The sequence below is a fragment of the Mauremys mutica genome, chromosome 5 (genome assembly GCF_020497125.1).
Source record: "Mauremys mutica isolate MM-2020 ecotype Southern chromosome 5, ASM2049712v1, whole genome shotgun sequence".
NCBI classification, from domain to species: Eukaryota; Metazoa; Chordata; order Testudines; family Geoemydidae; genus Mauremys; species Mauremys mutica.
Genome location: NC_059076.1, coordinates 127,520,827 through 127,533,351, shown reverse-complemented (window position 1 = coordinate 127,533,351; position 12,525 = coordinate 127,520,827). Strand labels below are relative to the sequence as shown.

The window sequence follows — 12,525 nt, the reverse complement described above, 5'->3', positions numbered from 1 at the left end:
AAAAGAGAACTTTCTGGCTTTGTAAAACTTCAAAATTCAAAAGCAATTATCAAAAGAATACTTTTTTTACACTGTTGGTTTCTTGGCGTAGACCAGGGGTCGGCAACCTTTCAGAAGTGGTGTGCCGAGTCTTCATTTATTCACTCTAATTTAAGTTTTCGCGTGTCAGTAATACAATTTAATGTTTTTAGAAGGTCTCTTTCTATAAGTCTATAATATATAACTAAACTATTGTTGTATGTAAGTAAATAAGGTTTTAAAAATGTTTAAGAAGCTTAATTTAAAACTAAATTAAAATGCAGAGCCCCTCGGACTAGTGGCCAGGACCTGGGCAGTGTGAGTGCCACTGAAAATCAGCTCACGTACCGCCTTCGGCACACGTGCCATAGGTTCCCTACCCCTGGTGTAGACAAATGCTTCTTATAACGCACAGTTCAGTTTGCAATTACTATAGTAATCTCGAGTACAAACTAAAAGAGGGTAGATGGGATTGGCTCTCACAGCCAAACTTTCTGTGTCTCAAGGAAAGAAGTTTCTCTTTTTATGTGGACTGGTCGGAATCTGATTTAACTTGGACATTTTTTACCATAAATGTTCACGTGTCTAAAACTGGATATAGACTGTTTCAGCTCTGAAGCGTTGTTCATTATGCAATCTTTATTAAACCCCATTAAACTTTAGGATTTATTTGAAGTATTTTAGTTTCTTATTAAATAGATTATATTAATACTTTGCAGCTCTACAGTGTCTCTACTATGTTACAAAAAATAAGACTCTCCTCACTTCTGTGAGGTATTTAAATGTCATATGTATTTTATGTAGGAAAAGACAGTTCATGCTTGCCCAAGATCTTATGAGTCAGTGACCGAGCTGGAAATAAAACTGAGAATTCATGATTTGTTGTCTACTATTCTAACCACAAGACAACTTTCTTGTCTCTGGGTAAATACTTCTTCTTTTATTGGGTCAGGAAGTAATTTGAAATGAATAAGCTTTTGAGTCAGTGGTCTCAATCTAAGGTGTTGGAATAATGTTTCAGAACATGAAACTGATTCTGTTAAAATCAATGGGATGCCTGTGCTGGGACCTCGTGGTATGCAGATAATATGTGATAATATTTTGTATTATTCTATTACTAAGTTACTGCACAATAACAAAGAGTGTGTGTTTCTGATGAGTTTAGAGTGGTACAGTTATAATTACACGACCGCTTCTTCTGCATTTTGTTTACCTACTGTTGCTTTATAAAATCTTGTTGAAACCAAGAGCATCATTTGCTGCCATAAAGTTTTTTATGGTAGGGATGGTGCAGTCATACTGTATACATGATGCATCATAGAAACAAATAAAAATTCTCAGCGTTTTTAATCAGAACCTCAATTTTTAGATACAGAACACTTTTTTTTATTAGATCCAAATGGAATACTGTATTGTCTTCAAAGGGGAGGAAAAAGCCAAGTGGATTCTTAATTCTGGGCTAGCTGTGTCTCACTGTGATATTCTAGACCAGTGATCCCCAACCTTTTCATCTGACAGGCGCCAGACGAAGGACTGTGGCGGCGGTCGAGCATCCACCGAAATGCCACCGAATTTCGGCGGCATTTCGGCGGATGCTTGACCGCTGGCCAGGACGCATTTAGGGTTAGGGGACCCCTGTTCTAGACTGATGCCCCATTGTGACATTGCTATTGCTATTTTGTCCTGTGTTAACATGTCTGAAATGTGACAAATTATGCTTTCTGCATTAGCCAGTTGTTGCATAGTCAATTTGCTCTTTGCATAACCGCCAGCTTCCTGTATCAGTGTGCAGCAAGCACTGGAAGAGAGCAAACAAAGCAATTTTGGAATGTGTTTTATTAAGAATACCATAGCAATATTCCAATGAAATATACCATATGAATATCATCACAGCTGTTCATCTACAGCTGTGTGTACTGGAGAGAACAGTGTATGTGCACTGAGCGCAGAGTATTTCTCAACATGCTTGTCCTCTAGTTCATAGAATCATAGAATCTCAGGGTTGGAAGGGACCTCAGGAGGTCATCTAGTCCAACCCCCTGCTCAAAGCAGGACCAAACCCAACTAAATCATCCCAGCCAGGGCTTTGTCAAGCCTGACCTTAAAAACCTCTAAGGAAGGAGATTCCACTACCTCCCTAGGTAACCCATTCCAGTTCTTCACCACCCTACTAGTGAAAAAGTTTTTCCTAATATCCAGCCTAAACCTCCCCCTCTGCAACTTGAGACCATTACTCCTTGTTCTGTCATCTTCTACCACTGAGAACAGTCTAGATCCATCCTCTTTGGAACCCCCTTTCAGGTAGTTGAAAGCAGCTATCAAATCCCCCCTCATTCTTCTCTTCTGCAGACTAAACAATCCCAGTTCCCTCAGCCTCTCCTCATAAGTCATGTGCTCCAGCCCCCTAATCATTTTTGTTGCCCTCCGCTGGATTCTCTCCAATTTATCCACATCCTTCTTGTAGTGTGGAGCCCAAAACTGGACACAGTACTCCAGATGAGTTCCTGCTGTGCTTTCGCTTGTTTAGTATTGCAAACCCCAAATGTTCAAAAATCATGCCTTTGGTGGAGCAGCTCCTTCTCCCTTATTAAAAAATAAACATTGTTTTGGTGTTTAAGCTTTTGGGTATAATTGGGTCATGCTTTCAAGTATTTCTCCAACTATGAGGGCTAAACTTTTTTTTTCTTTTCATGAAAACTAAGATTCTCACAATCACTGGATTCCAGGAGCTGGGCCTTTTAAAAAAAAAAAAAAAAAAAAAAAAAACACCAAAATGAAACATACCAAATAACATCAGACTTATGATAAACTAGTGAGAGTTGGCAACGCTGCTAGTCACCCATCTCTTTGAGATGGCAGCTGTGAGACTTTTAAAGGAATTGGGGGCCTATTGAGACAATCTGGGGCTCTCCAACCATGGCCTGTCATTGGAGTGATGGTTGGAGGGGATCCCTGCCTGAAGGGGGAAGGTCATGGGTCTCCTTTCCTTCTCCTTTGTCACCCAGGAGGGGTGGGGGTTTAGGGGCCCAGTGTTGGCTTCAGCATTTGGGGTATCTACTTTTGTAGATAGGCCATAGCTGCTACATTCTTCTCCTGCCACACACACATCACTCTGGTGGTGGTGTTGGTAGGGCCTCTGGAGCAATGGGTGAGTCAATACCCCACTGAGATGCATGAGGCACTTGACATCTTTGAGGTCTTTTTTTCAAGCTATCTGCACTCTCAAACAGACATCACTGTTTCAGGGCTTGTGTATGTAGGGAAATTTACCAGTATAATTATCCCCCTAAATTTCCCTGCGTAGACAAGCCATCACTTATGCTTGGGTCACTTTTACATCTTTCAGGGCTACGGGTGTAGATCTTTCAAAAATGACTGAAGGGGGGTGAGCACTTAATTCCCTTAGATTGGGATTTCCAAAGAATGCCTAGATTTATTTTATTTATTCATTTTTTTATTTATGTATAAAAGCTGAGGTTCTAATATAAGCACATTACTCTAGGAGCTGGAGCTCTAGGGATGAGCCTGTGGTGTTTGTGACTTAATTAGGACCTGACTAGGATTTCATTTTCTAAAAGATTTTTATGGAGCTCTGAGGATAGGGTTTCAAATTCAAAAGTTGTGTGAGATGTAGTGTGACTTAATCTACTTACAACCATTCTACTGACAAGTAAGAGTGTGTCTGCTGTTGTGAATTGCATGTGAAGAATGCAAGAAAAAGTTAAAGTAGCCCTTAGTAAGTTTGTGCTGGCTTCTCCAAGTCCTGTCTACCTTCTGTTTTCAGCCAGGCACAGCAGGTGGCTAGTTCCAGGGTACATGGGAGCTGCAGACTTCACCTCAAAGCATTATGAGTTTATAGGCAGTGTCATCCCTTTTATAAAGCTGAGACCTGGAGGGAGAAGGAGCTGCTCCACCAAAGGACTACAAAAGAAGCCTTGTAAGGAATTGGGCAACCAGTAGGAAGAGCCCATTGGGGAGAGGAAAGTTGGTCTGTATTGGGACTTTAAGAGCCCTTGAGTGCGGCAAAGATGAAGAAAGAGACCTTGGGTGAAGAAGCAGTGTGGGCTTGAGGTCACAAGTAGATACCTGCTTCATTCCAGGTGCCCAACAACAGATCTTTCGATGGAAGGCAGGTAGAAGCTCCCCTTCACCCACCCATATGTCATACAGTGTGGGTGAGAGAAATTGGTTTAATTCTTTTAGAGGAGTGTTGAAGCTAATTCAGTCTTAATTTAGTCTCAGGTTGTTTCCAACAGGACCGAGGTCATTCTATCTGCTACATGAGTATAAGAAAGCTGTGCAGAAATCAAAGACCTGCAGAAGTTTAGACAGACTTTTTAAGTTACAGTTGGACATAATGAAGGGAAGCCTATGAAAGAAAATGGCACTGTATGGGTATGTAAAAAATTACTGCAGTATTGGTAGGTCTCCTCTTCTCAATGAAAATCTCTTTGGGGTAGACTTCAGTATTAAAGCTCTGTTCTTACGTACTTCAGGCATAGTTCTAACTCAATTCAGATATGCTGCTTATTTTAAACTTCCACGTCATTTTTTTCCTGCTCAGTCCTATCTCTGCCAAAATCTTCATCTCTCTTTTTCCCACTCAACCCAATATCACTGCTCAACTTCCTAAAAAGCAGCTTTATGTAATTTGTAGAATGTTTTTATCTTTTTTAAACAGTTTTTTTAGAAAATGATGCCAGTCTTTACAAGCATGGATACTCCATGTGCTGTCATTTAGACACCAGCACCTGCAAGGTGCTTTGATATAGCTCTCAAATGTATGAAATAATGTACAACCTTTGTGGGGAAGCATGAAGGGCTCTCAGATAGTCTTGATCTTTTCTTCTAAAGCACATGCCCTCCAGATCTGTTGAGTATAGTGGTATCTTTATGCTGTATGGCTTTATTGCCTACTTCTGAATTGCTTCTATGCCAAGCTGGCTGTCCTGCACCCTGACAATGGATAGTCATGCTCTAAAAGCACTATTTTCATTGTTGGGAGTGCAGCTTCCTTATGTTACTCAGAAACCAGACATGGCAGTGGTGTAAGCATAGATAAAGTGGTGATGGGACCAGAACGGGGGCAAAATGGAGAAGGTGTTTTTATTGTGGGTCTGTGAAAATGTCTTCTTCCTGGCACTGCATTAGGGCTTGTACTTGTGGCTAAATCGGCACGGCTGTGATCGATGCAGTGGTGTCAATATAGCGGGTCTGATGAAGACAAACTAAGTCGATGGCAGAGTGCTCTCCCATCAACCTCTGTTCTCCACCTCCCCGATGGAAGGTAAGTCGGTGGGGGAGTGTGTCCTGCTGACACAGTGCAGTATAGACACGGATGGAAGTTGACCTAAGTTATGTCAACTTCAGTTACTTAACTCACATAACGGAAGTAGCGTAACTTAGGTCTACTCAGCGCTTTAGTGTAGACCAGACCTTAGAAAAGCTTCTTAAGGTTACCCCAGGGTTGGTGGAAGGATGTTGATTGAGATATATAAGATGTATATTCTGTTGTTATCAGAGCAAAGGTGCAAGTTTGGAACATAAACTGATCTCTTGTGTGACGGCACAGTATATTGTCAACACTAAATAAGCCAGGCTGGTGTGCACTAGAAAATTAGGTTGGTTTAACTACATTCGCCAGGGATGTTTAAAAAAAAAAATAAAAAAATCCACACCCATAAGCAGTATTAAGCTGACCGAAGTCCCCATGTAGACAGCGCTAGGTCGATGGAAAAATTGTTCCTCTGACCTAGCTTCCGCTTCTTGGGGCGGTGGATTACCTGCACTGATGGGAGAATCCCTTCCTCAGCTTAGGTAATGTCTACTCTGAAGCGCTACAGCGGCACAGCTCAGCTGCTGTAGCATTTTAAGTGTACACAAGCCCATAATTCATGATCTGCTGTACTGCCAAACCAAACAAACTAAAGGTAGCTGTGTCTTTAAACTGCATTAAGTTGGCTTTGATTTGGTTGCAATTTCAGCAGAATGTTTCGTGGAGGTCAGGGCTAGACCTTTTCTAAAAACTCCCTCTTTGTGCGTGCTGTTGTGTAGAACAAAGAAAATAAATGTTAGCACCAAAGGCTAAAATTCTGTGCAACTTGCTAGTGAGTCCCTTCCCACGCTTTCTAGCAGAGAGGAAGTTTAGGTGTGCTGGGTCAACCCAGCCACAGGGGTGTGCAAAATCACCCACCCATACATCTTTAGCTAGTGACCTATGAAAGACTTGTGTTGCATCTCTTTCTGGAAGGAGAAGAGTGACAGCAGGGAACCACATTGACATCGGAAACTGTTCTTTGGGCCTCTCTTGCTAACGGGGTCTTGATTGTTTGTGACGGTGGGGAGGATGGTAGTAATTGGTCAGGGGGAAATGGAGTGAAACAGGAACTGATTATAATGAAACAATTCAATAAAAATACAATACACTAACACTATAAAGAGTACGTACTGTATGTAAGTGCGCAAAAAATATTTAAGGTGAGTTATCTTGAAATTTCTGTAGTCATATTACTAAGCTGTATTGAGGGAGCCTAAAGCATTTGTAACAGTGCCCTTTTGTAAAACTCCTATAAAATAAATCTAAATGATTAGAACATACATTGAAAATCTTAAAAATAGGCCCCCCAAAATTCTAAACATATGGAAAATAAGAGGAGTGTGTGTTAGGGAGGGGGAAATTAATTAGATTAAATAAATAAAAGCTAAAGGTTACTGGAAAGCAAGCTGTCAAAGGCAAATGACCATGAGCATAAAACCTAACTGCTAAGGCTCGAAACAATAACTGTGTATAGTGGGGAAATTGGCAATGGCAAGGAACTGTATAACAAACCTTCCTTTCTTCCATAGAACTAAGAAGACACTTGCCAGTTGTTACCCTAATCATTTTGGGCCCCGATCTGCAATGTGCTCCGTTCTTCATTCAGACTCCAAGCAGGCATGGAATAATTTAAAGGATCAGCGCTTTTGCTTGTCTATTGTGTCCTTTTCCCCTCTTTCCTCATTTTGTGCCCTGTCACAAAGCACTCACAATCAAGAAAAAAAAAAGATACAAAGTGTGTGTGTGTGTGTGTGTGTGCGCGTGCGCACAGCACGCAGCATACTGTGGGCACCACGCCAGTACGAATAGTATCTAATAATTAAAACAACTTCATTTACATATCAGGGAGCTATTTAGATATCCGCCTGTCTTACAATGAGCACGTAAGATTTTCACTAGTCTTTCAGAAGAATGTCCTATATTGGAAAAGGAAATGTCCAATATAGTAAAGGGAATTGTTCCCCTTTTTTTTCCCAATTGCCCAACAGTTGCCCACACCTACACTAGAAAGTCAGTGTATGAATTGTCACTTATTTGAAATACTACTTGTGTGGGGTGGGAAGAGGGTCTGTCCTTTTATTTGAAGTTTGCGTTTGAATTAATATTTCCTAAGTTGTATAGTAAGTCTATAAATTGAGTTATCACCTTAACTTGTTCTGCAAATGCATATTTTAAATCATTATACTGGATTTTTAAGGGCAAAGTATATATGTATTCTATATAAAGATATTTAATTGATCCCGAATTGCAACAGATGCAACTGATGATTAAAACTTTTCCAGTTGTAATAATTCTGTCTGAATTGTTTTAGTTTTTTTATTCTGACATAAGAAAAAGGGGAACTGCAGAATGTCTTTGTCTAATTCAATGCTTTTGACAGCACTGATTCACTCCTAGCACTGTGCGTTCTGTGTTCAATATCTCACTGAAAGCTCTAAAGAAACTTGCTTTAGAAAATACTGTTAACTAGTGGATATTTTGAACATTTCCTGTCTGGTTTGTTAACTTTAAAACAAATATATTTTCATGAATAACAAAGAAAATTTGAAAACTAACTTATTTTGGAAGGTGTAGCATAAAAATTCTGATTGCTTTTAGCAAACCACTGCCACTTCTGTTTTTATTAGCTTGCTTCTGTTAAGTGCCTGCAGCAGGATTCTTTCAGTATTGTGTCCATGATGCAATAAATAGGTCAGGCATCCATTAGAAAGCAGAGAAAGAGGCTGTTTACCAAGTAGTTTCCTCTATGAGTGGAACTCGGAGAGCTGACATTTTGTTGAAACGCAGCTGGTGTTTAAATAAGTTTGAAAGCTTTGCTTACTGCCCGCTGAGAACCTCTAAAGTGACATATTGCTTTTAGGATACAATTGATGTGAGCTTTAAAAATATATATCTTATTTAATAACAATGTTTGAATTTCTAAAGCTTTTTAGAATATAATGTGTGCACATTGAGTTGCTCCAAGGTTGTTCGTCAGAGTGCTCTTGAAAGAGCAAGTTTCAAGAATATACAAAAACTGTTTAATGCTAAGGCTGTGACACGAAGGTAGAAAATTCAAAGTTCAGTTAATACTCTGCGCTTAATTCATGCAGCCTTTTTTTTAAAAAAAAAAAAAAGGCAAAACCTTTTACAAAATATGTTAGGGATATATTGATGCTAACTTCCCTCTTTCTGGCTGTTGGCAGACTTCTACACCTATACGTAATTAAATATGCAAAATTTCCATTCCAGGGATTTTCAACACTGTCAGGATGCAAAAGAGATATAATGTAGTCACTAGTGATGGGTAATCATGAGAGGCTTTATTCAGATGCTGATAAAGGCTTTTTGTAACTCAACTAGATCTTAGCTGGGGGCAGGGGGAAATAGTGCTTTGTAAAGAGGAGAAAAGGGGGATCCATTTTTGCGATGAGACTAGGGTTGGCCAGAGTCTTGGTTTTCTTTATTCTGTTTTTGTTTTCTGAACAGGTGGATAAGTGGAATAACTTCATGGTGCTTTTTCAGTACAAACTTACTTGACTGCTAGTAAAGGGGTTCGAGATAAGAAAGCTGTTCTAACATGGTACATTGAGCAGAATAAAGAACATGTCCTCCCTGATAACACTTTACGGTCTGTGTTCAGTTATTGCCACTGCCTGATTAATATATTCAGTTATGTAGTGCGTAGAGATCCATGTGCCTTGTATATCTTGTAACTGAGTGTTCTTCAGCTGTAGTTGGAGTATTGACTGAAACGTGAGTTTTCATTTTCTCTTTGATTTTCTCAGTCAAATTTGCTCTGGTTTCTGGTTTTGTGTCAAAGTACGCACACGCGCATGCTATGATGGCATAGAAGTTATTATATATAATTACTTCTATGCCATGATAGGTATGTCAGCTTCACAGACAAATCAAATAAAAAACCAAGGTCCTTGCCCCCAAAGTTGACAAACTCCTCCTGGGATTTGAGCAAACTGCTCTTTCTGCCTATAACACCATGATCTGCAATGAGAATTTAGCTAGCAATTTTGGTGATGTATTGGGCAGAATAAATTTATAGTGCATTCTATCATAGTTGTATTGATTCACCTGTGTGAATGATAGTAAAAACTTGGTCTATCAGAAGAGTAAAAGAATGCGGTGTTCAAGCCACACTGTGCCATTTTTACAGTTACTTTCTTGACTGTAGCAGCCCTTTAAAAATTTGAACTCACCAGAATAGCCCTAAGAGATACTATAAACATTTCAAGATGATGTCTTCACGGAGTTCTTGAGAAAGGAAGGAGTTTCACTTGGCTAGGTTCAGTTAGGAATCTGAGCTTTCATGTGATGAGTTAGTTCAGTATTCTTATCTGCCTGCAGTGTCAATTTAAGAATTTAAAGGAGTAGCCAGTATATAATCTTTGGGGGTTTTACTTTAATAGTATAGATGCTCGGTGAAGCTCTGGTCTCATTGAAATCAGTGGCAAAACCACCACTGATTTCAGTGAGGCCAGAATTTCACTTGCTGACTGTAATTGTCTGTAGCTAAAGGAATTGTTGTCAGTATGGTGTGATAGGATACGGCCTTTCCTTGAGTGGTAATTATTGATGGTACTTGGTCAGGCTGCTGACAATAGACCTGACTAATCAAAATTACTTTCTTTTGGATAGAAGTTTAAATATTGTACAACACTCTTCCACCATCCACACTATTAAATTATCTCTATATGAGAATCCATCAGGTTTGTCTTCTGCTCCAATAACAGTTGCAGAAATTCAGTTAATCAAATCTCATGCTTTATCTTTTCATGACATGGTATGTATGTGAGCATAAGAGACGAAGTAAGACACCAATGGAAGAGGATAGACAAAGTTGACAGAGGGATGGAGGAGATGGATGCTATTTGTCCCTCTGGTTTATCTAATGGTGTTATATCCTTGTATGGGAGGACTGCCCCTTACTTCACAGCAGGGGCTTTGGAGAGTCATTGGGCAACAAACCTCCCTTTTCTCAAGAGCTATTTTGCATCTATTTTTAGTCTTCCTTTTTGCCTGGCTGAGTAATGAGTTCAGCCCTTAATTGGAGGTGGGGGCCTTAGGAGAGGAGGCTCTGGGAAAGGAAAGTTTTAAAAAGGGGGGAGTGGGGAATTTGAGAAGAAACTTACCAGCTGGCAAGTATAGAAACAGGACAGCCTTCGTCTTATCCCAGTGTGAGGAAATGTTTGAGATTTTTGTTTTGGTTTCTGTGTCCTTGCTCCAGTCTTCTGCAATATGGAGTAGTCACATTTAAATATATAAATATAAGAAACAAATAAGCTTTGCTTGCTGGCTTATGCAGATGTACTGAATTGGGAACACTACTTCATTCATGGTTCCCTGAAAAAGACCCTGCATACTCAGCATTAATTCTGGCTTGTTTTTGCATGTGCAGTGAACTTCAGACAGTACTTGATATCCCTATCAGTTTGCCTGGCATGTGTAATAGTGAGGGATATTTGATTGGAACGCTCCCACTAAAAGTGAACTATCAAGAAGGAAAAAGTCATAATGGCCAGTTTTATAGACTGCTGCTGAACTGAGGTGCCATTTGCCCTTTGGATCCATAACTAATAACAATAATTCTCAGCTCTTCGAGTGCTGGTCCCTATGTGCGTACCACTGGCTGAACATGCACTTCATGTGCCTGAGACCAGAAGACTCTTGCTAGTAGTGTCTGTTGATCCTCAGCACTCTCTCTCCTTGTCCTTGATCCCAGGGTATAAGACATGGTGTGGACAGATTCCACCTCTCCATTTCCTTCTTACCACCACATGGTCTGAGACAGAACACTCCAGTGTCCATGGTCTGACCCTTCAGAGTCATTCCTATAAATATTAAACTGTAACTATTGTAAACTCTTCTCGGTTTTGTTAATTTTAGATAGTTAGATTTTGGGGGGAGCACCACCCTCTCCCCCTTCCTGGCATGGTACACTGATTAGGCCTGGGATTCACGTCTCCTGCCCCTGTTCTTTCCCAATCAGTGATGACCACCAGAGGTGCCTCTGCTGCGTTAGAGAAGCTCATATCTCCACTAAGTGCAGTATCCACCAGTCCTTCTCAAACCCATCAAGTGTGGGAGTTTAGGAAGCAACTTATGGAGCAGGCTGTCAGGCCTTAGTCATATCTGAGCTGTGCAGTCTCATCTGTATTGTGGGCTGAGATGTACCAAATGGCAGGCTTCAGTGATTAAACATCTCCACTTCAGCACCATCAGTAGGAGCAGGACTCAGGATCATTGATACTGAGTAAAGAGAGGCATGAGCATTAGTCAGTACAGTCTTTGGTACTGATGGACTAATGATTACCCCATACATCATCGGTGCCAATTCCAAAGGTTCATAGAGACAGAATTTATCATGTTGACAAATGTACCACTTTGCAGGACATCACCATTCTGCCAGATCTGGAATCCTCCCCTCTTATCTGAACTGATTCTTCCAAGGGAGATTCTGACACTATCTAGCCACAAATATTATGGAAGAGACTGTTCTTCTATTTCCTCTACCAGCTGGTATCATTCCTCAAACAGTTCTGACAGCAATGGGCTTGGAGATGGAGCCCACCGTTTCTTCATCGGGTGAATCTGGCATGGGAGAAAGAATCTTGACACGTCCGCCAAGGGATGTGAGCCTGAATAGAGGCACCAGAATCTCTGGGGGCCCATCATGAACACATAAAATGGGATGGCCCACACACACACACACACCTCTGGGACTTGTGGTACTTTATGCCTTTAGGTCCACTCCCACCCATGATAGATCCTTCTCCCTGGCCTTAGCAGGGACTGCGGAACCTGTACGTGCATTATCCTGAATCCGTCTGGTCCCATAAAGACCATCACATCCCTCGCCTCTGAGTAACCGGCCTGAACTATCCCCGGAACCCATGGAGGAAGAAGAACCGGACCCAGTGTTACAGTCAGGTACATAGTCTTCCTCTTCTGACAGCATCCTCTTCCTCCCTGCTCCAGCATTAGTCTTCATCACACAATCACAAGCAATTTCAGGAGCTCTTATGAAGGATTGATGATGTCCTCCAGATCTCCTTGGAAGAAGTCAGTCATCCCACAAATTCATGGACATTTTGCAAAGTACAGAATGTACTAGTCTTGCTGACTGGGAGTGCAACCCTATCCTAGACCCGGCCAAAGATCCATGGGACACCCCAGCAACATGTGCACTCATGTTT

General features: G+C 40.8%; 1 protein-coding gene and 1 long non-coding RNA gene across 6 annotated transcripts in view; both read left to right on the top strand.

Moving 5' to 3' along the window:
• MAEA (macrophage erythroblast attacher, E3 ubiquitin ligase) overlaps positions 1-12,525 on the top strand; it is a 110,684-nt gene that overhangs the window by 79,901 nt on the left and 18,258 nt on the right. The gene's annotated exons all lie outside the window — the stretch shown is intronic.
• On the top strand, positions 3,810-7,260 carry LOC123371741. The gene is made up of 4 exons (XR_006579936.1): positions 3,810-4,151; positions 4,275-4,413; positions 5,170-5,305; positions 6,865-7,260. It is a non-coding gene; the product is annotated as an uncharacterized LOC123371741 (long non-coding RNA).